The sequence below is a fragment of the Euprymna scolopes genome, chromosome 2, assembly GCF_053919585.1.
Source record: "Euprymna scolopes isolate OS-2025 chromosome 2, ASM5391958v1, whole genome shotgun sequence".
Classification (NCBI taxonomy): Eukaryota; Metazoa; Mollusca; class Cephalopoda; order Sepiida; family Sepiolidae; genus Euprymna; species Euprymna scolopes.
The window spans coordinates 97,198,883-97,224,652 of record NC_136483.1 but is presented as its reverse complement, the minus strand read 5'-3'; the positions used below and the strand labels follow the sequence as shown (position 1 = coordinate 97,224,652).

General features: G+C 33.6%; 1 pseudogene; it reads right to left on the bottom strand.

Annotated features, from left to right (window-relative positions):
• Positions 1-16,950: 16,950 nt before the first annotated feature.
• Positions 16,951-17,097, bottom strand: LOC145243045 (U2 spliceosomal RNA; annotated as a pseudogene).
• Between the last annotated feature and the right edge of the window lie 8,673 nt (positions 17,098-25,770).

Here is a 25,770-nt window from a genome sequence, read left to right as displayed (position 1 = left end):
GCTTTGAGTTCAATTATTTTTGTGGAATGGCTAGTTATAAACATTGAAATAAGTATATGCTTCTTTTACTGATGATTTTGTGAACTTTACATACTTTTATGTTCTGTTAACAATATATTTTCCTTTACAAAATCTATTTTATTTTTAGAAAAGAAAAAAATCATTTGAACTGCTTCGACGATCGTACACTTGTCTCACATAAATTGCTTAATTAGCTTTCGCTCTTCAACGTAATATGTACTGTATATATATACATGAATCAAATACTATGAGAATGAATTAAATGTATCTTTCAGTTTTTTCAGGAAAACTATTTTGACTGTTTGTGGCATTGTGTTTGACTATGTTTATTTCTCCATAGAATTGTCTGAAGAGTTTGCTGCATTAAAACATACAGTGATAACATGGTTTTTACTGTGTGTTGAAAATTTTTAACGAAACAGATCAGTAACATACACTCGTATGAGAATATAAATGAACATCTATTTCCAAAAATGTTTAATTGCAATTTAATATATATATATATATATATATATATATATATATATATATATATATATAATAAAAAGTACAATTAAATTTACCAAAATGATCCAGGAATGGTAAAATTAAAGTATATTATAAATATTAAAGAATTAATATTTATAAAGTTATCTCAGCCAGATGTAAAAGCTCGATAAAACCAAATAGGAGATAGAGCTTATAATACGAGCAAACAGTTAATAAAACATGTTAAACACACTTTGAAATGAGTTAAAAACATATATAATCTGAAAAGGAAACACTAGATAAGTGGATAGTCCTTAATCCGCGGAGTTTTGAAGAAATACTTTCCTTCTCATCAGAGGGTAGGAATTAGCAAAATGCAGAATCGGATTTTGCATTCAAATGTATTTGATAAAACAACAAGTAAGTCAAAGTTTTACTTGATAACACAAAAGTGAAGCAGAGGGAATATGGTGTAGAAAAAGGTGATTACACATGAATGGATAGTCTGGTAGAAGATAAATAATCCAGTGACGATAAAATCCAAATATATAACTTCAAGAAAGTTAATTCAATTTCCATTTGCACAAGTAAAATCCAAGGAAATCCCGTAATTGGAATAAGGTGGTCCATAATAATCCAAAGGCAGAAATCCATGTAATACTTCACAAAAATGTGTACAAGGAAAAAAGGAAAAAAAAACAATAATATTAATAAAAGAAAAATAATATATGCTTTTCACTCTACTGCGGAGACATAAATATATATAAGAAAGATCAGAGAAGAAAAAGAGGAGAAAAATGTTGATAAAGTTAAATATAAAATAGGTAAACAAATGTCAAAATGACCCAGAAAAGAAATTTTAAAGGCGCGAAAATATATATAGGGCAAAATAATATAGGTCAAGTGAAATGTCCAGACCATCGCTAAAAAGAGGTCAGCAAGAGTTGTAAGAAGACACTAAAGGGAAAAATTCTGGAGCATCTACAACAGTGTAGTAAATAATGGGCAATCAACAATTCCCCCACTATCCAAGAATCATGAAGTTATTTGCTCAGCAACAGAGAAGGCTAACCTGTTTGTCAGTCGGTTTGCCTCCAACTCCACACTAGACCCTGCTAACCATCCTCTCCCAGACTTTCCTTTGCGGAAAGACGCCACACTAGACGATCTGAAAATCACCCTTTCCCTGGTGCATACTATTATACACAATCTTGACTCTGTAAAAGCATATGAACCTGATCTCATCCCGACTGTGATATTAAAAAAGTGCTCCGCCGAAGTAGTGACGGTTCTTTCCAAAGTTTATGCCTTACTGAATCTTGCTTTCCTGTCTGCTGCAAAACTGCTTCTCTGTTACTAGTTTTCAATAATTCTGGCGAAAGACCTGACCCAATAAATTACCGCCCCATTAGCCTCCTCCCACTTTTCGCCAAAATAGTTGAGTCTATTATTAACAAAGCTCTACTCCATCACCTTACAAGTGCTAAACTTCTGACCGATCAGCAATATGTATTTAGGCAAGCCCGTTCCACGGCTTATATTCTACCTGTAATCGATGAGAGTATATACCATTCACTTGACAAAGCAGGGGAGGGTAGAGCGGTAGCTCTAGATATATCTAAGGCTTTTGACAGGGTATGGCACAGGACTTCTCAGGAAAATCAGATCATACGGCATCACTGGAAGAATACTAAACATAGTTAAGTCCTTCTTAGATAAGAGAAAAATCCAGGTTGTCCTCGATAGCCGTACATCTAAATAATATGATATAAATGCGGGAGCGCCTCAGGGGTTTATCCTTGGACCTCTATTATTCCTAATATTCATAAATGACCTCCCTGAGAAAATTGTCTGTGAGATGGGTATATATGCTGATAACACCACGCTCTATAACAGACACGACAGAAAAACAAATGAACACCTATCTAAAGAAAGTGCAGAAACACTAGAGAGGCTTTTTTCTATGTGTGACCATATTTTATTTTAAATCCCGCTCGAAACTGGAGCATTACACACTTGAAACTACCGGAACAACACGTAAAATCTATTCTCTTCGCCATAACACCAAAATTAAGAAAAAGAAAAAAAAATCCTGGACCGGACTTTCTACCCTGATGAGGCTATGTATTAGCGAAATATCGGACTTACAAAAAAATCAGTAAATAAAAATGATTTTATCATTATATTCGACACTTCACAGTTTTAAAACCCAATTCATAAAGGATGGATTTGAGACCAAAAAATAACAGGCACTGTGTTTGTAGACCTTACAGCAGCCTATGACACTGTCAACCATAGGCACTCATACTAAAAGTAGCTCAAATGATACAAACCTCAGCATTGGTGAGCATAATTGGATGTCTACTTAGTAATCGGCGTTTCCATGTTGAGATGGATGGCAAAAAGAGTAGATGGTTTATCCAAAACAATGGCCTCCCACAAGGTTCAGTTTTGGTTCCAACCATATTCAATATCTACACTAACGACCAACCACAATACCCAAATATACAAAGATATATATATATATATATATATATATATATATATATATATATTCCGAGGACCTATGCATCGCCACCCAGACAAATAGTTTTGACATCATAGAAGAAAGATTCTCTGATGCCCTAGCAACTATCTCTAGGTACTAAAAAAAGTGGTACTTAAATGCAAACCCAAACAAGACCCAGGTTTGCGCCTTTCATCTTTATAATCACCAAGCAAATCGGAGACTAAGATTCATGTAGAATGACAACATGCTTACACATGAACCTTTCCCAGTCTACCTGGGGGTAACTCTGGACAGAACTCTCTCTTTTAGAAAACACATTACCGAATTGAAAGGCAAGCTTTCATCACGAAACAGCCTTCTCAGTAAGCTTGCCACCAGCAATTGGGGTACCGACCCAAAAACATAGAGGCAATCGGCTCTCGCACTGTGCCATTCCACAGCAGAGTATTGTGCCCCAGTATTGGCAAGATCATGCCATGCCCATAAAATTGATGCAGAGCTGAACAAGGTACCGGACCATAACTGGTGCCCTAAGACCAACTCCCTTGTCAGCTCTATACTGCCTAACTGGTATTCCACCACCACATATCAGGCGAGATGTCATCACAAGAATAGAACGGTACAAACAGCTTAACGACAACATGCCCTCACTGTTTGGTCATCTATCAGTGAGACAAGGACTAAAATCTTGCAGTAGCTTCATCAATATAGAGGAAATCGATCCCAGGTAAGCTGCCTCCTATACGATGGAACGATGGCGAGACTATAATAGCAGGAATAAAAAATGAAGCCCTACCAGACCCAAAAGAAACACTCCCCCAGGGTTCAAACCTTCGTAGAAAAAACTGGATGACTCTAAATAGAGTCCGAGCGAACGTAGGCAAAACAAAAGACAATCTCCACAAGTGTGACCTAGACACCTAACGTTTATGTCCATGTGGAGAGGTACAAACGATGCACCACCTTAGGGAAAACTGCCGATTGGGTTCTCATTGCTCAAACCAAGATCTTAAGGAGGAAAACAGCACCGCCATGCGATGGGTTACTAATTTCTATTGCGATAAGATATGATGATGACTTCACAGTTTTCAAATTTCCCATTTAAATTCTACTTTAAAAATAAGTGTCTTCAAAAGGTGTGACCATCTTTTACTTTATATATATATATATATATATTGGTGTAGTACGATTCCAAAATTCTTCCTGATTCCAATCCAATTACCGATCCAATTCTGTTCTACATTTCCGATTCTAATTCGATTCCTGATTCCGATTTCGATTCTTTTAATATTTATAGATATTTAATAAGAGATTTGTTTTTTGTTTTTTATCTGATTTTTTTGTAAATTGTTACATGAATCCCCGGGTTATTTCTGGGTATATTTTTTTCTCAAATGTTTTCAGCGTAGTGTATGGCAAATTTAAAGACAACAAAAGAGTTATTTTGATTTTAAACAAAAAATGTATCAGCTCATCGTTAGTGTACAACATGCTTCTTGAAAGTGTTCATAAACAGTTGAAAATAGTCGACGATTAGTAGGTAAAATGAGATAACGGTGTAAGAACAAAATATAAACAACGCGCCCCCAACCATTGTTACGAACGAATTTTTAAATAATACTGTTACTATTAAGAAAACCATTTTTAACATGGAAAACACATTGGGCTTCGTTAACTATTATCTATGAATGTTTAAATATTATTTTAATTATATAAATATAGGTGGTTATTTAATTGATTTGCTTTGAGTAAAAAAACAAAAACAAGATGGAAATAATAAAAACTAGCGGGACCTGTGGAAATTCCACAGGGGATTCATTCATATGTAATATATTGATGTTGGTATTCATGACCAAAAATAGAGATGTTCTAATATTATTGTAACTTGTTAAAACCGCACAAGTATTTATCTAAGCTAGCATTGATATCTGTCGTAGCCAGATTGTTAATTATGCTTAAATATGATATTTTAATTGTTGCAGGTGTCGTATATATCATTAGAAAGTTAATGTTCTATCGATGTTTATATATTAACAAGTTGCAATTTCAAAAAATAAAAAAAATATATCCATATGAAATTTGTGCATTGGCTTGAGTTTATTCAGTGATAATCAAAACCGAAACCAAAATTTATGAAGTATTCTTATAAAATTATTTATTAAAAAAAATGGATAACTGAAGTTTCATTGGCTATAATCGAAATTGAAACCAAATGGTGTCAATTATTCTTGGTAAAATTAATAAAAAAATAATAATAAATTAAGGAAAACACGTGTCCGGAAAATTCGTACTCGGAAAACTCGTACACAGAATACTCGTACCCGGAAACTAGTCCCTTTTTGCTAGGTAAGTAAACTCGTCCGTTATTGAATAATTATCGACTGAAAACACATTTTATGACCGTTCTTGAAGGAGATATTTGTTTTTTAAAAATACTATACTCCCCATGATATTTTTGAAAAATATTTTTACTTGTTTACTCTTCTTGGGAAAAAATTAAATGGATTTTTCTACGTGTTCGTATTCTACCTAGTTTTGTAATTTTTTAGTGGTTCAACTTATTTTAAAGAGTTTATTTAATTTAAAAAATGTTATGTCGGATGCTACTTTTAAACAAAAACTCTCACACATGAGATGATCAAGTCTTAGGAGTCTCGATAATCGTTAAAAAAATCAAGCTAATGGAAGTAAATACGGTTGATTATGTAACGAAAACGAACGGAAGACACGAAAAACGATACCATATATTTATTTTTAAAAATATTTTAGTTTTTAACATTTCCTGCGTTCTTACGAAACAAATAAAGAAAAGAAAATACTTCTTGCATTATCAAACAATAAAATACATATTTTAATTAGACAAATTAATTTCGATTTAACACTTTTTTGTCCACGAAACTACAAAAGGCACTTATGCAGTATGCGAAGGACGGCCATCTTCGGTTGGTGCGTTTACCTAAACTGTTGCGAGGTGGCCCTTGTCGGTGAAAAAAACATATAAATTATTAATTTTTTTTTGACGCTTCAAAGTTGCTTTAATTCAATAAATGTTTCATTTAATTATTTATTTGCTCGAAAAAAAATTAAAAGAAGCTACTTTAATTTATAAAAATCCAATGTTTTTTTTAATTACAAAATTGTTTTATTGAAATTATATTTTCTATCGCAGACTTTAAAATAATTGTTTTTACAATTATATATTGATAAATTTTTATACAATAAATTTTTTGGTTTTCCAATCTTTTTTCTGTTCAGAAAAATATCTTGTTCGTTACCTATTTGCCGCGTAATTTGACCAAGAAGAAATAAAAGTTATCCACACCTAACAATAGCCGCCGCCTGCATGCTGCAGAAGTTCCCTTAAAATGACTTTTAAACGATACCCTCCCTTCCCCATGTTAAGAATGCCTTTCGAAATAATAACATTATTATTCCAGCGCGGTACCAAAAATACATAAGTACCGTGTTTTCTTTTTTGTTGTGTTGTAATAACACAAGAATTGTTTAAACGAAATTAATTCTCCTAAGTAAAATAGTTGCTTTCTTTGATAATATGTAAGTGTTTTTTTTCGTAGATAATAAGACAAACATGGTTAAAACTAAAGTGTTTTTTTTTAATAAAGATATGGTTTCTTTTTTCGTGTCTTTACTCCGTGATCAAATTTATTTTTTTTTATTAAACAAGAGTTAAAATTAAAAAAAAAAAATATGGGGGTGCGTAGTCGCCTTTAAAAAGCATATCTCTTTCTAAGAACAATCATAAAATGTGCTTTCAATCGATATTTATTCAATAAGGGACCAGTTTTCCTACCTAGCAAAAAGGAACGAGTATTCCGGTTAAAAGTTTTCCGCCCACCCTCCAAATAAATAAATAAAATAGATGACTTAAGTGCCATCAGCTATACTCGAAACCGAAACCAAACCTTATGAAAAATTCTTGGTAAAATTATTTATATGAAAGTAAATAACTTGAGTGGCATCAGCTATACTCGAAACCAAAACCAAAAGTTATGAAGAATTCTTGGTAAAATTATTTATTATAAAACATGGGAATCCATAATTAAACAACAGTTACTCGGATGTAATCGTGATACACAAAGTAAATAACACACACGCTATCGCATTAATATATAGTACTGTACATTTTTGTTACCCATATTATGACTCCTTAAAATTTATTATTTTGGGATCAACTCAATTATTAAGTTAGATCCATGTCCAAGGAATCTATATCTTAAATTTCAAGTGTTTTTCCCCAAAATTATCGGAGGAATTTGGTAAACTTCTCAGAGGTCAAATCATTGAACTTTGACACCTTAATAGCTACATTTCTGGCCGAAAGCGGATTACAAAGATTTTTCCCAAATCTTAGTACACTGTATATCAAATTTCGAGTCTGTAGACTGAAAATTGACATAGTTATTGCGTAGGGAAATATACACAGACACACACACAGACACACACACAGACACGTTCACTTTTATAGATATATAGATTGTTAAAAGTAATAAAACCACGCCCCTTTCCTACTACTAACCCTAAGTATGAGTGGCAATACAAAAAATATAGCAATTACATGTGATTTTATTATTTTGCTGATCGGCTTTAGAATTAGTGGTAAAAATTACTTAACTGCTTAAAAGTTTTAATGTACCAGAATAGTATCCGTTTACATTATATTTATATGCACAACTGACCCCCATTCTAAATTCTGAAATAATGTTTCAGTGTGCTCACACATTATTGCCTAAAAGTAGAATCGCATATGTTTAGGTTATTTTAAATGTAAATGAAAGACTTTTAAGTTAACAAACTTTTCAATGTTTGCTCTTCCAAATTTTAGATAAACTTGTGGGATTTTCATCTATATTTTATCTTGTGCTAAAACCAAACAAAATATATGGAAACATGAAATATTTCAAACGATGTTATGATCAGACAAAACCAGCGCCAGAAAAAAATGCCAAGCATGTTGAATCTTTGAAACTAAAGTGTGAAGTCTCTAATAGACACCATGTGGTCATGAATCAAATAGGTGGGAAAAGCTTTTAAAAAGCTGTGATATTGAATAAGCAATTGAACTGTTTCCTTTGCTTACAATAAAATCTAACGAAACCAAATTAAATTAGGTTTGGAGAGTCTGACGATTTCCTTTTGTCCAAGCAGGTGCCATAAAAATTAATTATTTCAGAAGAAGCCTATCACAACGATCCCAATGTACAGTTGGCACTATGATTTTTACCTCCACCCGCCTAGAGCATTTAAAACTTATTAATAATCATGTGAACTTCCTCCAATGATGGAACTCAGACATTTTAGCGAATAGATGCTAAGCGATTACAAGGGTAATAGGGAAGTTATAAATGACAAATAAAATAAATTAAAATCTGTGAATCAATGTTAAATCTGTAAATGATATTTATAAACCATTCTGTCGCCCCCCCCGTAGTCTTATGTTGTAAAAAAACAACTTCTAATAATGATTGAAAAAAAAAAACAATTTGTGCTTGTTTCATTTTTTATTTTAAAACTAAAGAATCGGTTTGGAATAGGAAATTAGACTATAATTTTCCGCTTCCAATACCCCCAAAAGTTCCAATTTTTCCGATTCCAGATCGTCCCAACACTAATATATATCCGAGATATTTTATTGATCTATCGATTTATCACAAATCAACCAATCAAATATCTTTTTATTTCTACTTCGATCATGTCCTATTGAAGTGATCCGCCCCTACCTTTACTCTTGCATAGCAATTACATTTTCACTTGGTGATATATCATAATATTCGACGCCAAAAGAAACTAAAATCCATAAGCGCTTATTTCCACACCAGCTACAATAACATCGTCCTTGTATCAGCGTCCAATTCAGCACCCTCAATTTGCTCGTATTGGTTTTGCTTTTTTTTTCTCTTCTTTAATATTTGGCCATTTTTTTTCTCCAATTTTTCTCACCTCATCTCACTCGATCCGCCATCTCTGTTTGACTTATGGAGGCAGCGTAATAACCTGCGAGGAATTAAACGCTAATAATCAAATCAGGCCGGCTTGATTGGACACACTTCCGTCGATTTCTTGGCCGCCATCTTTTCTCTCGTTTTCTCACTCGCTTCGCTTCACCCCGTCTCTAAATGTCGATACTGACGGACGCCTTTCATTCTTTTCAATCTTTTGCCGACGATTTTGTCTTGTTTGTTGTTCTTCAGCTGGTTATTGTTTTTTTTGGGGGGGCAGTACTTTTCAGCTAGAGCGTTTGTCGCCACGTCTGTGTGTGTGTGTTTAATTACTTTATTTTTTTTGTAGCTGACTATTCCAGATATTAACGCGCTATCCCATAATTCCAAGTAGGAGAACTTTTAAAAATTCTAGCCGGCCGCTTAAGTTTGTATCTCTTTTGCATTTGATTCACCGTATACGAGTTTGCAGTTAGTTTTTAAAATTATTTTCAGTGAAAGCCGGTTTCTCCTAGAATTACTGGAATGACGCGGATCTTCTTAAGATGCCAGTTTGGTTTCATGTTTTAAAAAAAATTACAAAAAAAAACAAACAATTTTTGAATTTCATCATCTTTTAACTCTCAGTTCTGTTTCACCCAGCATCATTGGGGAGATTAACAACTAAGGATGATTCTTTCTCTTTACCATTCCCATATAACTATGCAAGTTTCTAGATATGTAGCTCTAAGAATTGCATAGTCATAGTGAATGACCTTTAACTTATTTCCAAATGTTCTTTCCGGTATGTATTTTCAGGACTTGCTGCTGCATTTGATATTTTAATTTTTACAAACGGTCCAGTGAAGCTATTTTCATACTCCATTGTGTCGCATCCTATAGCATACACCATCCATCCTTTCAATTATATGTAAAGTGGCTCATACTCTGTTTTTGGCAGAATGTGGGCTTGTTATCATTGCTAAGACCGCTCACCTCCCTAAAGACTATGTCTCTCTTTTGTCACCTTTAAGATTGAAACACTTATAACGTATATCTACTGATATATAAAATGCAATTTGCCTGTTTGTGCGTGTGTTTGTATGAAAGAGAGTTTCTTTCATATGGACTCCGAAACGATAATTTGTAAATTTCATTCAAATGTACTTTATTCATCTGGGGGTATTCTTAGATCAGTTTTCTATGAGATAAGTATCGAAAACCAATACTCAAACAAATCCAATAAAAGAAGGAAGAGTCATATTTCATGAAAATTAGTTTTCTTGTAAAGCATAATATCAAAAGTGCATTTGAGAAGTGTTATCACTGCACAAGCAGAGGGGACCGGCATATAAAGTCAACAGAGAATTTCTTGATAAAATAAGGGCGCGTTTAGATTAAATGGTTCTGTTCAGAGCATGGCTTTTGTATTTAAAACTTTAATTCAAACCATTATACCGAAATAATTTCATAAATTAACTAGAAGTTCTCTATGTGGAATGAAGTCTACAATACATTGTAGAATAAGTAAATTGCCGTGAAGCATGCAGAGTGTCATCCCTGTGCACTGCGGTGGCTTCTTGTCAAGAGCACTCAATCAATTTATTTGATTTAAAATGGGCGATTTCACAGATTTCGATTACACTAAATATATTGGATGGGTCGATCCTTATTTAAATTCGGGCAACGTCGGATCTCCCCGCTAGAATATATATCCGTATAATTTTAATTAAAACTACATCTTAACTGGTTAACAAATAGAATTATTTATCATATTTAAATAAGTTGAGACTTTCGATATCAAATAGACACTTGGGTTTTTAAACTAATAAAATAAAATAAAAGTTTAACACAATGTTTATATACAAATTAAAAAAAAGTGTGCGCTTAATTTAAGCCACAGGTGAAAGACGTTAAACTCCTTGTGTGGAACCCCTCAAAATGTTAGCAGACACTCACTAATCACTGGAATTTACCAGACTTATTTCCTTATTGCACAAAACACGTAAGCATGCAACGTTTGTAGGGCAATATTTTTTAACTTGCTAGCTGGTCTGTGACACTACCAGGCGTGTCTCTGGGCTGGCCATTTGTTTTCAGACGTTGGGATTGAATTCTTAATTCGTAGATGTTCCGTTGTTGGTTGATGTATCGCCTTACCATCCTACAGCCTGAACCTTGCGTATCAGGGCAGCTCTGGAAACAACTGAGCTATTTTCAAATCACAGGCAATAAATAATTAAAGAAACATCGGAGATCATTTTCATTTGAACAAAACTAATTATTTCCATAAAATAAGTCAATATATAGTCCGGACAACAAATTATTATAATAATAATATTATATAATTCGGTGCTTTTCTGAACCTATGCAAAGCAAATTGTTTTTTGGATACAAGATTTTAGACCGAATCAAATTCTTTTAAATAGTTTTCTCAAATACTCTTTATCAAATAGCTTACAGTGCGGATAACTGTATATTTTAGCGGACCAGATTAAAAAGATCATTAATTTGGCGGGGCACCTGTTTTTTCGAAGTCGGCTATTCCTCTTTCCTTGATTACCATTTTATCCTCTATTTGACTTTTTCCATTCTCCCATCTGTCCTCTAAAATCTCTATTTTTTATCCCACTTCCAAATCGGGTGTCATCTATTTCATATTTTTACACCCCCTTTTTATATTTTCATAACAAGTGCCTGACTGAACTCTTACTCATGTTCCCGCTATGCCGAACCTTAAAAACATTAGTTTAACAAAAACAAAATATGCGATTTCTTCCACTCTCTATTGGTGCCTAAATCTAAACGCAGGTTCCATGAACAAAGCTTCTTTACCAGAACTGCCCTTCTGTGGACCACTGTTCCCTTAGCCTCGTTCCCGGTTGAATACAAAATAGTAGCCTTAAAATAAAATGTAAACAAGTTCTTGTTGAGATCTCCCCTGAAAAAATGAAATCCCAATTTACACCAGTAACAGCTATTAAACTATCACTTTACATTCATAAACCTTTTCCTCGAGTTACCTTCGGGCATTGATAAGTAGCGAGTCACAAAAAATCGTCACTTAAAGGATTTCTTGTTACCATATTAATTGTCCGGGAGATAGACCATTGGCATGTGTTCACAACTTCCATATTTAGTCCAACCTAGAAAAGTAAACATACCGTTTTCAATTTTTTTCTCCCTTAATCCCTTAGCAACAACAAGCTCTATTTAGTTTTGCAAATCTAAAACATATGGATGGCAGATGATAACCCCTCTAGTCTATATCAGTAGCTTTATTTAACAATTGCCATTTTTATTTATCATTGCGATATTAATCTCTCTAATATTTCTTTTAAAAATGTGTAATCATTCCCTAGCACAGGTGGGAATTTTGACAAAGTGCCAACATATAACATTGGCCACATTTTACTCACGAAGTATGTTTTACAATTGAATCCATTATCGATTAGTACGAGAAATATGGTTATATAACAGATCTCACTTCAAAAATGATTCTTTTTTCATGTGAAAAGTTTTAGCTACAAAAAAAAGAAAATAATGACAAAATTAAGATTGCATTACTGTAAGGTGTCCAGTTACATTTCAAATATTCATAATATATGATGTTTCGTAAGATATGAACATTTCTTTTTATAACCGTATATACATTTTACATTATTATTATAACAGTCATCATCAGAGACAGGTGAAAATAACCGGCGGCGTTTCCTGTAGTCTGGTGACAATAAGTCCCTCCAATCATTTCTTTACGCATTACAAATTACTTTCTTGGTATTGCAACATTGATTTCTCACTGACAATGCCCTAGAATCTTCGCTGGAATGTATATGATTATAAGTGTCCTTAGGATCTAAGTATGTTTTCCACACATTTAGTAGATGCCTTACTAGTGTTTTTCCTTGTCAATTACTTCCTATTTGTTTCACCACAGCTACTATAACTACTTCTCCTACCACCACTATTATTATTATTATTATTATTATTATTATTATTATTATTATTATTATTAGCTAGACCTGTGAAAATTCCAAAGGGGATCTATCTCTATATTAATACGATAGCTTGTGTTCCTTTGTTTGTCACGCTTTCCGGCAAATTTCATTGGTTTAAATAAAATTTGGGAATACACATTAATTCCGGAATACGCATTTACGAACGCTCTAAACGGCATTCGATTAGCGTGTTTTTACCGCTATATTTGTTTTTAATTCTATAAAATTTAATTTTCAATGCTAAAGTTGTTAAGAAATAATTGAATTTAAGTTATTTCGTAGTAAAAAAAAAAAAAAAACGATAACACAAATCTCTCGCCCGGCGGATGCTGTAAGTTTTCTAATTTAAAATAAATGGGATAAAAATTGATGTATCACTGCAGGACTATAGTTTGTAATAATATCTACAACAGTTAATTTTTTTTCATTGTTTATTTTTAAAAACATGTGTATTGTTTAATTTCCAGCACACACAACATGTAAATCCGGACGCTCAACATGTAAATCCGGACGCTCAACATGTAAATCAGGTTCAATTTTTGAGGGCACAGCTCGATGCATCAGACGATCCAGAGTTATGGTCTCTGGTGTGATTTCTAGTGAGGGCCACATCATGCCACCTCACATCTTAGAAGTCGGCTTGAATATCAACACCAAAGTGTACCTGAATGTGCTACAGAGTGTGGTGATTCCGGGGTGCAATTATGTGGCAGATGGCAGACCCTGGGTGTCGGAGCCTGACAGGGTGCTAGCCCACAAGTCCAAATAAACCCAGCCTTTGCTCTAGAAGAACTGTTATGACTTTGTATACTTCTTTCACTGACCCCTTCCCCGACCGGAATCTGCTGGACTACTTCGCTTGGTTATACGTTGAGAACATCACTACATTATTTCCGCCATCCGCCGCGTATTCGGCGAGCTCACGCCAACGGCTGTGGAAAAGGCATGCTTCTAGTTCCGGCCCCGTGTCGAGGCGGTGATTGAGACTGAAGGTTGCTATATTCAATAGATGTAAGCTCTACTATATAATCAAGTTTCTGATAATAATAATAATAATAATAATAATAATAATAATAATAATAATAATAATAGCTGGACCTGTGGAAACTCCACAGAAGCATTTTTCATATGTAATATATTGTGGCTGGGCATGCTGTGAGCGTTCTGTTCAGCATGAATGAAGGCACAATCATATTATTCTACTTTTTTCTTAAAACTGTATCGCCCCCTTACTAAAATAATAACTGTGATATATTTCCTAGGCTGATTATTTCATTACGAACACACCGGTCAATTAACTCACATTTTATCATTTTTCATAATTATTGAATATGTCACTATGTTCGACAATAATTTTTCATAATTTCACCCCACATTATCGCCCCTCCCTTTACTAAAATATAAAATTTGATATATTGTATTGGCTGATTATTTTATAAAAAAAACACAACTGTCAATTAACTCATATTTCATCATTTTTAATAATTCTTGGACATGGCACTAATTTTGAAAATTTTTCATCATTTAAACTCACCATATCGTACACCTTACTAAAATAATAACTTTGATATATTTTCTAGGCTGATTATTTTATTACAGACACACACATCAATCAACTCACATTTCATCAGTTTTCGTAATTCTTGGATATGTTACTAATTTCGACGGTATTTTTTTATAATTTAAACCAACGTTGTCGCCCAACCTTACTAAAATAATAATTTTTATACATTTGCTGGGCTGATTATTTCATTACAAACACTAACCAATTAACCTCCATTTCATCATTTTTCATAATTCTTGGGTATGTTACTAAGTTAGAAAATCATTTTTCATAATTTGTACCCACGTTATCGGCCCCTCACTAATAAAATAATAACTTTGAAATATTTTTGGGCTTATTATTTTATTGCAACCACACTAATGCATGCAATCATATGTAATACTTTTTCAAAATTCTTGGATATGTTAATTATTTCGACAATCATTTTTCATAATTTTAACCCACATTTTCGCCCTTCCCTGTTTACTAAATAATAACTTTGATATATTGTCTAGGCTGATTAATTCCTTACAAACACACCAATCAATTATCTAATATTTCATCATTTTATCGTAATTCTTGGATATGTTACTAATTTGGACAATACTTTTTCATAATTTAAGCCCTGCTTATCTCCTTCCTCTTCACTTCTATAATAACTTTGATATATTGTCTAGGGTTCTTATTTTATTATAAGCCTACTAATCAATTAAATCACATTTCGTCATTTCCCGTAAATCTAGGAAAAGTATACTAATTTCGACAACAATTGTTTATAATTAAACCATCCTCGTTACCCTCTCTTACTAAAAAATACTTTTATATATTGTCTGAGCTGATTATTTCATAAAAAAATCACCACTATCAATTAACTCACACTTAATCATCTGTCTTAATTATTGGATATGTTACTCATTTCGACAATTATTTTTAATATTTTTACCCACATTATCAATCCTCTACTACTAAAATAATAACTTTGGTATATTATCTGGGATGATTATTTCATTTCAAACACACCATCAATTAACTCACATTTTGTAATTTTTCATAATTCTTGGATATGTTACTAATGTCGACAATCATATTTCATCATTTTAACCCACATCATCACCCCACTTACTATAATAATAACTTTGATATATTGTCTGGTCTGATTATTTTATTGCAAACACACTAATGCATTAAATAACATATTGCATTTTTCATAATACTTGGGTATGTTACTAATAACATAAATGTTATTCGGCTGATATATATCATTCACCTATCTCATTCGATCCCAGGCGACGCTGGGTATTTTGCTAGTATATGTTTTCCACCTATCTCATTTAATACTGGGCTACGCTTTCTGATAGTATATATATATATATATATATATATATATATATATATATATATATATATATATATATATATATATATGCACATCTCATTCAATCCCGGAACTGACTTCATATCCGTCACGCCACTGTTGAAAATATACATTAAATAATGTAATGTCTAAAAAGTAAACTGTTTCAGAATTTTCGGTACCGACTTTATATCCCAAACCCACTGCTAAAAATATACATGAAATAATGTAATGTCTAAATAGTAAACTGTTTCAGCCATTTCTGGAACTGACTTATAATCCCCAACCCACTGTTGAAAATATGCATGAAATAAAGTAATGTATAAATCGTAAACTTTTTCAGCCATTTCCGGGACTGACTTCTTATCTCCAATCCTACTTTTAAAAATATACATTAAATAAAGTAATGTCCAAAACGTAAATGGTTGCAGCCATTTCCGGAACCGACTTCATATTTCCCACCCCAATGTTAGAAATATACATTAAATAAAGTAATGTGTAATGCGTAAACGGTTTCACGAATATGCGGGACTGATTTAATATCCCCCTCCCCACTGTGAAAGATATACATGAATAAAGTAATGTTTAATCGTAAACGGTTTGAGTAATTTCCGGGACTGCCTTCATATCCCGTAACCCACTGCTTAAAATATACTTGAAATAAAGTAATGTTTAAATCATAAACTGTTTCAGCAGCTGTTCGAAAGTAATACATAAACACGGATTAGACAACCAGTGCTTCAACATGAATTTCTGAGTGTAGTATCAGTTTCAGCATTCCAGTTACTTAAATCCCTTCTTTTTTGGTCTTGGTTAATGGAGGAGAAATCAGTCATTACTGATACAATTTTTATTTTTGTTATTGACCAGAGTGCCCCTTTTGGGGAGCTGATTTCCCCCTAAATTTATAACCGACCTCATATCTAATTCCGCCTCTGTGGGGAGGCAAGTAAAAAAAAAATCTGAATGGACATTTTCCACGGTATTTTATTATTAATCAGAGGTGACATTTCCAGGTATGTAATTAAATCAGAAATAACTATTTCCAGTTATTTTTTTAATATTAAAAATTGTTACATTAAACATAGTACCTATTAACAATGCTTCCCCACGGGACAGATTTAGACACCAAGGTCGCTTTTTAACGTGGAGAAAAATTGTCTTAGACGAAAAAGATTTCTCTTCCACTGAGAGAGAAGAAATTGAAATGTAGCACCTGAAGAACAGATACTACACTTTGATCTTAGCCAAAAGGTAAAGAAAGACAAATCATTTTTATTAGCTTTACCTAAATAGCGACACCAATTTGTTTTTCCTTTTCAAGGGGTAACAGGGTTTATTTGGAATATTCTACTTTTTGGATTATTCCACTTTCCTTTTTTAGGGATGCACAACATGATAACGGACGGAACGATAAGCGTAATAATATAATGATAATGCAACGGTCTTTTTTATTACCATATCATTTTGTTAGTCTTTGAATGTTTGAACTAATCAAAATAATTTCTTCAAAATTCGTTTAGTTTATACATTTATTTTCGAGACTGCTAAAGTTTCTAATTATTGGATTGTTAATGACATGTTGAAAGTGCATACATCTATATATCTACAAAAATACACAATGTTCTTTATTATAGATTTCAGGATATATGAAAGAGTGTCTTATTTTTTTTCATGCATACTTTCTTTTGCGAGATTAATGTTGCTGCGTGTTTTGACAAAAATAGAATTATTACTGTGTTTAAAACCCTGACACTTTAAAAAGAGAGAGGGAGGGAGATGGAGATATAGAGAGCGAGATATGTAGAGTGAGCAATCTGGCGTGTACTGCCTACCTTCACCACCGCCCCTTCAGAAATAGGCACAACTTGAAAAGTTGAGTTTCTCTATTAATCAAAAGCAGCATCATTATCACGTCATGGACAATCTGAACCTTACGTCGTCTTTTTTTTTCTTTTTCCCTTTTGGGTCATCCGGGAGGATACCGTAAAACGAAGCCAAGACTCTCTCTCGTGTTAACTTATTCATTTCCACCACCGGCCGCTTTATCGCCTTTTCTCAGGTGGCCATCGTTCGGCCGGAAATAGGCCGAAGGGTGATCCGACGAAACCAGATTGAAAAAAAAAATTCTCGCCACTGACCGGACGGACTGAAAATTAATGGATGAATAAGAAAAGGCGGGAGATTTTGCAACATTTTACAGTTTCGCGCCATTTTGATTTCTTTCCCGTGAAGTGTCCAGGCGAATTGATTGGGCACGATTCGCAGATAGGTGGTTAGTAATGTTTTTTTGAAAACCGAAGAAAACGTGGATACTTCTCTGGAGATGGCGTGGTGAATTCTCGTTATTTAATTTCCAATCCATCTGCTGGACGTTTACTTCTTCGAAATATCGTTTGGAACAAGCTGTGTTCTATACGAAAAGTTGAAGCTACTTTTATATATGCAAAGCAAACATCACATGGAAACTTTCAACAGCTATATAGACAACTTATACAAGTTCGACGCCTGCAAAGTTTTACTCCCTAGAGTTTAAACACCATGATGAGCGTATATTAGCGTTAGTAGAGTATTACTGCAAGGCGGAATAGGAGGAGATTCCCAGCTGAGGATGTTCCAGTGAATTGCTTTTATTTTCGTTTGCATTATACAATTATTGGTCAATATGTAGGTGTGTATGTCTATATAATTATTGTTCAATATATAGGTGTGTACGTGTTTCACCGTGTATAATTTACTAAAAGCGGTACACACACAGGAATAAAATATTCATTATTATCAGTCCAGAGAACGCAACAACGACTACAGTTAGGTGTACGATCGTTTCAGAGAAATAACGGGCCTCTATTCATATCAACTGTCTTCATGAGCAAAAGATATAGGTACCAAGAAAAAGCAAGGAAATTTCCAATATTATTAAGCATTAATTAGATAATGAAGAGAGTGGGGGTATAAATATCGTAATCCACTTAATAAAAGCTCGGATATAGAAAGAAACTGCATGGAATGAAACAAACAATAACAAATACGAAAAATCATGCGTGTGTTTGTCGGATCCCATGTTTTACGGTCTTCAGTTGCAATTTAGATTGTTAAAAAATGATTACAAATGCCAACAATCATTTTTAGGAGGTTTGTGTAAAGAGAGACCGCCTTACCGCTTAAAACAAAAACCAATATGGAAACACTCCCATACAAAGGTCTACGCACTGTATTTATTTCAATAAACTAGTTAAAATTTGGTGCCGTCACATCCTCCCATGTATGCTTATGAGGAGACGATCTCCAGAAATATTTTACTTATTTCTCGATAGCTTTATTTGCTAATATGAAATGAACAAATGTATATCGTTTCCGAAACGACCGTACACATGAATTTTATTTTGTTATGTTTCTTCCCATAAAAACTTGATTGCTAATTTCAAAATCAATCTTTAACCCTTTCTATTTATATAGCTCAAGGTAATTAAACTTATTGAGTTTATAATAACTGCAATACTCTGAGCATAGCAACTTTAAATATATTTTACGGAGACTTAGCTCTTTTACATCCTATCTAATACACTCTTCTATATATATATATATATATCTATATATATATATATGTATGCATGTATACATGTATATGTATGTATATATGTATATGTATGTATATATGTATATGTATATATGTGTGTATATATGTATATATATATGTGTATATATATGTATATATATGTATGTATATATATATGTATCTCAAGTCTGTAGACTTAAAATTGACAGAGTTTTTTATATATATATATATATATATATATATATATATATATATATACAGGGTGTCCATAACGTTCGTGTGCACTTTAAAAAATGTATAACTTTATTAATATTTGCGATAGAAATAATCTGTAAAAACTGTTATAAAGTTTCATGTATCTAGTTTTAAGAATAACTATTGAATAATTTTTCACCACAAAATTCGTAACAATTTTTAAATAAGTAAAAAAATAATTAAAAAATATTTTCTTTTGTTTTTCAAAATCAATTTGATCCCATGGCTTCAATTGAGGAAAAAGTAAGCTGCGTCCTTTGTTGGCTGAATTGAAATCTTCTATTGCTGTAAAAGAAAGTTTAGAATAGAATACAATAAAAAAGCGCCTCACAGGAACACCATTGTAAAATGGATGAAAACATTTAAAGAGACAGGCTCTGTCTATGATAAAACTCGGTCTGGAAGGTCATGCGTCAGTGACGAAAGTGTTGCTTCCAGAGAAGAATCCTTTACTACAAGTCCAAGGAAGTCTGTAAGACGGGCATCATTGAAGCTCAGGCTGCCAAAGTCTATTGTGCATAAGATTCTGCGGGCAAAACTTCATATGAAAGCTTACAAAATTCAATTACATCAACAGTTATTGGAAGAGGATTAATATGCACGGCTAACTTTCTGTCACCAGTGCAAAAACTTTGCAATAATGATGCATTTGTGTGTAATTTACTGTTTTCTGATGAAGCAACATTTCACATTAGTGACAAGGTCAACAGACATAATTGCCGAATTTGGGGAACTAAAAACCCAAATGAAACTGTTGAACATGAAAAGGACTCTCTTAAAGTTAATATGTGGTGTGCTTTGAGAATAAATCGAATTACAGGGCCATATTTTTTTGAAGATCGTGTTATTAACAGTGACAGCTAGTTAGATATGTTGCAGAATTACTTTATTCCGCAACTTGAAAGATGATACAGTGTTTCAACAAGATGTAGCTCCTTGTCACTTTGCTCGGCGTGTTAGACAGTTTCTAAATCAGGAATTTCCTAACAGATGGATCGGAAGGGGCGTACCATTTCATTGACCTCCACGTTCGCAAAATTTGCCTCCATTAGATTTTTTATGGGGATATGTCAAAACAATTGTGTATTCAACAAAACCTAGTACATTGGAAGATTTAAAAGCTAGAATAACAAATGTGATTTCAGGCATTATTATAAATCATTTGGCAACTGTTTTTCGTGAACTGCAAAATCGTATTACCCTTTTGTATTGCTAATGATGGAGAGCATGTGGAAAGTTAAATGAAATTTCAATAAAAGCCGAAAAAATCTAGATTTACTTCTTTCGAATCCATTTTACAGATTATTTCTATTGCAAATACAAATAAGTTATAAATATTTTAAAGTGCACACGGACTTTATGGATACACTGTATATATATATATATATATATATATATATATATATATATATATATGTATATATGTATGTATACATATATGTATATATATGCATATATATGTATATATATATGTATATATATATATGTATGCATATATAAAATGTATGTATATATATGTATACATATGTATGCATATATATGTATATATATGTATGCATATATATGTATATATATATGTATGCATATATGTGTATATATGTTGCAATATTTTGGACATTTTAATGGGGTATATATTTAATTGCCGCCCCCATCGGCAATATTTGGCACAAGACCTGGAAAGTGGGATACCCGCAGGCCCCCCTAAAGGAGGGGCACTCCTGCAATTTTAAAAATTGCCTGAGTAACCCCGTCAGCATTCCCCGGTCGGGGCGCCTGCGCAGTAAGCAATAAACTTGCCCCACCGGAAAGCCCGGTGGCAAGGCCTGGGAGGGTGGACCTCCTAGGTATTACCCAGGCGGTGTACCTCAGTTCAACAGGTGCTGGGCCGGTTCCCGGCCCCTCACCTGTTGGGCTGAGTATCAAGTGACGAATCGTTGTCTTGTACTACCCTGTCTCCCTGCAGCCAAAGCCGCTAGGAGACATCCCATCAAAATGGACTTTTAATGGGGGTATATATTTAATTGCCGCCCACATCGGCAATATTTGGCACAAGGCCTGGAAAGTGGGCTACCCGCAGGCTCCCCTAAAGAAGGGGCACTCCTGCAATTTTAAAAATTGCCTGAGTAACCCCGTCGGCATTCCCCGGTCGGGGCGCCTCAGGCAGCAAGCAATAAACTTGCCCCACCGGAAAGCCCGGTGGCAAGGCCTGGGAGGGTGGACCTCCTGGGTATTACCCAGGCGGTGTACCTCAGTCCAACAGGTGCTGGGCCGGTTCTCGGCCCCTCACCTGTTGGGCTGAGTGTCAAGTGACGAATCCTTGACTGGTACTACCCTGTCTCCCTGCAGCCGAAGCCGCTAGGAGACAAATCCCATCATAGTGAACTATAATGGGGTATGATCCCACACAGTCGGACGATTCTATTTATAAACGATGCTGCTAAGAACTGACGAATCAAATTAATTCACGTTCTGCTACCAAATAATCAGAAAGCAGAATTGCTTCATAAATATTAAACCTTTTCTGGAGCAATTTCACATGTTCTTTTCCCGGGTTTCGACACGGTAAGAATATTTTGTTCTGTGGAACTGTCTACTACAAACAAGTGACCTACCAGGACTTGTGTGTAACAGCGAACCATCTGAAACTCCAAATGGCTTACACTTCTCGAAAATATATGTATGCATATATATGTATGTATATATGTATGTATATATATATATATGTATATAAATACGTATATATGTATATATATGTGTGTATATTTAAAAGAGTGTTTTTTAGACTTTTATCATATTTTTATTTTAAAATATTCTTATAACGCGTTTCAAGCTTTGGTTCGCTTTCTTCAGATATTTTCGTGAAATGTTTTTTTCTTTAAATGGGAGTTTGAAATGTTATTTTTACATCTGCTGATACTAAATGTGTTTTTCAGAGTGATGTGGTCTCAGACATTCTGTCTGGAATAGTAAGTGTTGGTATTGTCCGGTCAGTGTTAATTTCAAAGAGGGGGCTTTTAGTCCATTTGGTGAAGGTTTTTATGGGTTTTTATGACTTTCTTTCCCCATGTATAGCACACATTCATACACAATCACACACACATACATATACATATGCATATACACATGCACACGCATACGTACACAGGCATATACACATATACACACGAACATACATAGAAATATATGTAGACATACAGATATACATACCCACCTACACACTCACGCAGATACTCAAACACATCCACCCTCTAATATATCACACACAAATTGGTTATTGATTTTTTTATTTTATTTTATTTTATTTATTTATTTTTTTATTTTTATTTTTATTTTATTTGTTTATTTATTTATTTTTCCCAAGCAAAACCCGCATGCATACATGTACTTAATCATTCAAACATGAGTACACGCGCACACACACACACGTAAGATGGAGAATAGGAAGGAGAAGATATACATATATACACACATACATGTACACACGCACACACACATACATGCACACACATACATATACATAGATTTATACACATACCCACTCACATACATCCGCATACTATGCAGACACACACACATACATACGCGCACATGCATAACTATAGAAATATATATGCAGGAGCTCACACATACGCACACATCCATATACACACATACACACACGAATACATTTACCCACCCATATATATATGCATATATATATATATAGATGTATATATATATATATATATATATATATATATATATATACGCATGCGTATACATTCACTCACCTATATAGATATATGGACACACGCACCCACAATCACACATATATGTGTATCTTTATATATATATATATATGCATATATGTGTATATATTTATATATATGTATATATATGTATATATATATATATGTATGTTTATGTATATATATATGTATGTAGAGGGCTTCCGCAAGCCGTGGTGAAGGCAACCTTTCTAGGAGAAGCAAATCTCTGATTTAAAAAACCATAAAGCGGAAGACCATTACCCGCATTAAGCTGGTCTGCAGTTTAATTTGTTGCTGGCTATCTTGCTCTTGCTTGTTGCTGGATCTACACATTTTGAACCGAGAGAGAGACTTAGATGTTGTACAAAGCTAAGACTCTGTAACATCATATTTGTATAGATACTCCCTCAGGCATTTGGGCTCATGGATTTTAAATGTCTGAGGGAGTGGCACTCGTCTGAAAAGACGTTGCAATCATCACATATATATGTATATATATATATCTGTATGTATATATATGTATATATATATACATATATATATATATAAAGATATAAAATATACATAGAAATTAAGCTACACAGAATATTCCACGTTTCATCCACGCTAGAATTCATTAGGCTTTTGCATAAGCCTGATGAATTCCAGCGTGGATGAAACGCGGAATATTCTGTGTAGCTTGATTGCATATATATATATATATATATATATATATATATATATATATATATATATATATATATATATTATAAGTTACTACCTAGCTCTACCTTCGTATTGAGCACTGGTGAAGTAAATACTTAAAGTTTACGCATCAATTTATACTTTCGTATATTAATTTATGTGATTACATGAAGTAGTCATATATATATGTATATATATATATATATAGTCTAGCAACATTTTATCTGGTAAATCTCTATAACAGTCGTTAAATTCTTCAGTTGCGAATAAACTTTCCTTATTCCTTAATGATAAAAATTTACTATTTCACTAAAGTACTAATTTAAATAAACAGTATTTTCTCTCTCTCTCTCTCTCTCTCTCTCTCTCTCTCTCTATATATATATATATATATATATATATATATATATAAATACATCAATAAGTAAACAATTAATTGTAGGTATAATAATACTTTTTAGTTTGCCTTTGAAAACTATTCTGAAACATGTTTGTTAGGCCAAACCAGTTATCTATATGAATAAAATAGTAGATAATGTGTGTCTGTGAGTTTGTGTGAAAATATCTTTTATTACATTTTCACCCCAAACAAGGCACAGTGTCATTGCGGGGCTACTATCAAGGGCATGCGTTGCAGGGATCTTATGGACGAAGTTGAGCAGAAAGATGTTTGTTCACATTACACTTGGATGTCTGCATGTTACTACAATTGGGGAAGCAGGAACTCGATAGGGTATTCATAAGCATAGCAGTTCTAGGAAGAAACTATTAGAGTAAAGGGATTTCTTACATCTAGGGATCTCTACTGTGTAGTTATTGGACTTTGCTGATTGTCGGATTTGTCGGGGTTGTCGGTTTGTTTTTTTACGTCGAGGGGGTAAAAGGGTTTGTAGTTCGTCTGCACATCTATCATTAAAATCTTGTAAAACAGGGTGAGGGATGCAAAATTTCGTCGATTGGGCAAAGGTGTAAGCTTAGATGACAGTTCAGGACTTATCAGGTTGTTGACTCTTTTTTGAACTCCAAAAGTGAGAGATTAGTAATAGACGCATCAGTCCTAATGTAACAACACTACTCCATACATGGACGAATCCTTGCCTTATAGAGGTACAGCATACATCCAGGCGTAAGTAACTTTCTATCACAGTAGAGAGAGCCCACCTTCTTCCCAGCAGCCGATGCAATGCCGTCTGTTCAAGCTCATGTTCCCTTTGATCGTTAAGCAGGGATGTTTGGACGAAGTACGTTCAGCTAATGTATTTTTAACCATAGCTCTTAGTGGTTGGGAAGGTTTCTTGTAATTATTAAAGGAAACGAGCTTAATCTTGACAGCATTGAACATTACCTTTTATTTTTTACCCCTTTTAACTACAGAGGTGGCGGTCTTTTTCAAAGGTTTCCTCCGTTGCTTTGGATCTGTGGTCATCAGTTTTTCCCCCTCGTGCTTGTTATAGAGCGTGGTATCGTCAGCAAATATACCCATCTCGGAAACTAATTTTATCAGGGAGGTCATTTATGAATATCAAGAGTAATAAAGGTTCAAGAATCCGCTAACCTCTTAAACTACTGGCGGCATAACACTGGTATTAATAGAAAATAGTAATCATACATAAAGGATTGTTTATACCAAGTAAAATCTTCGATAAATATCGATGAATAACTCGTACAGAAATATGTCGGTAAGTTTGAATGCAAAC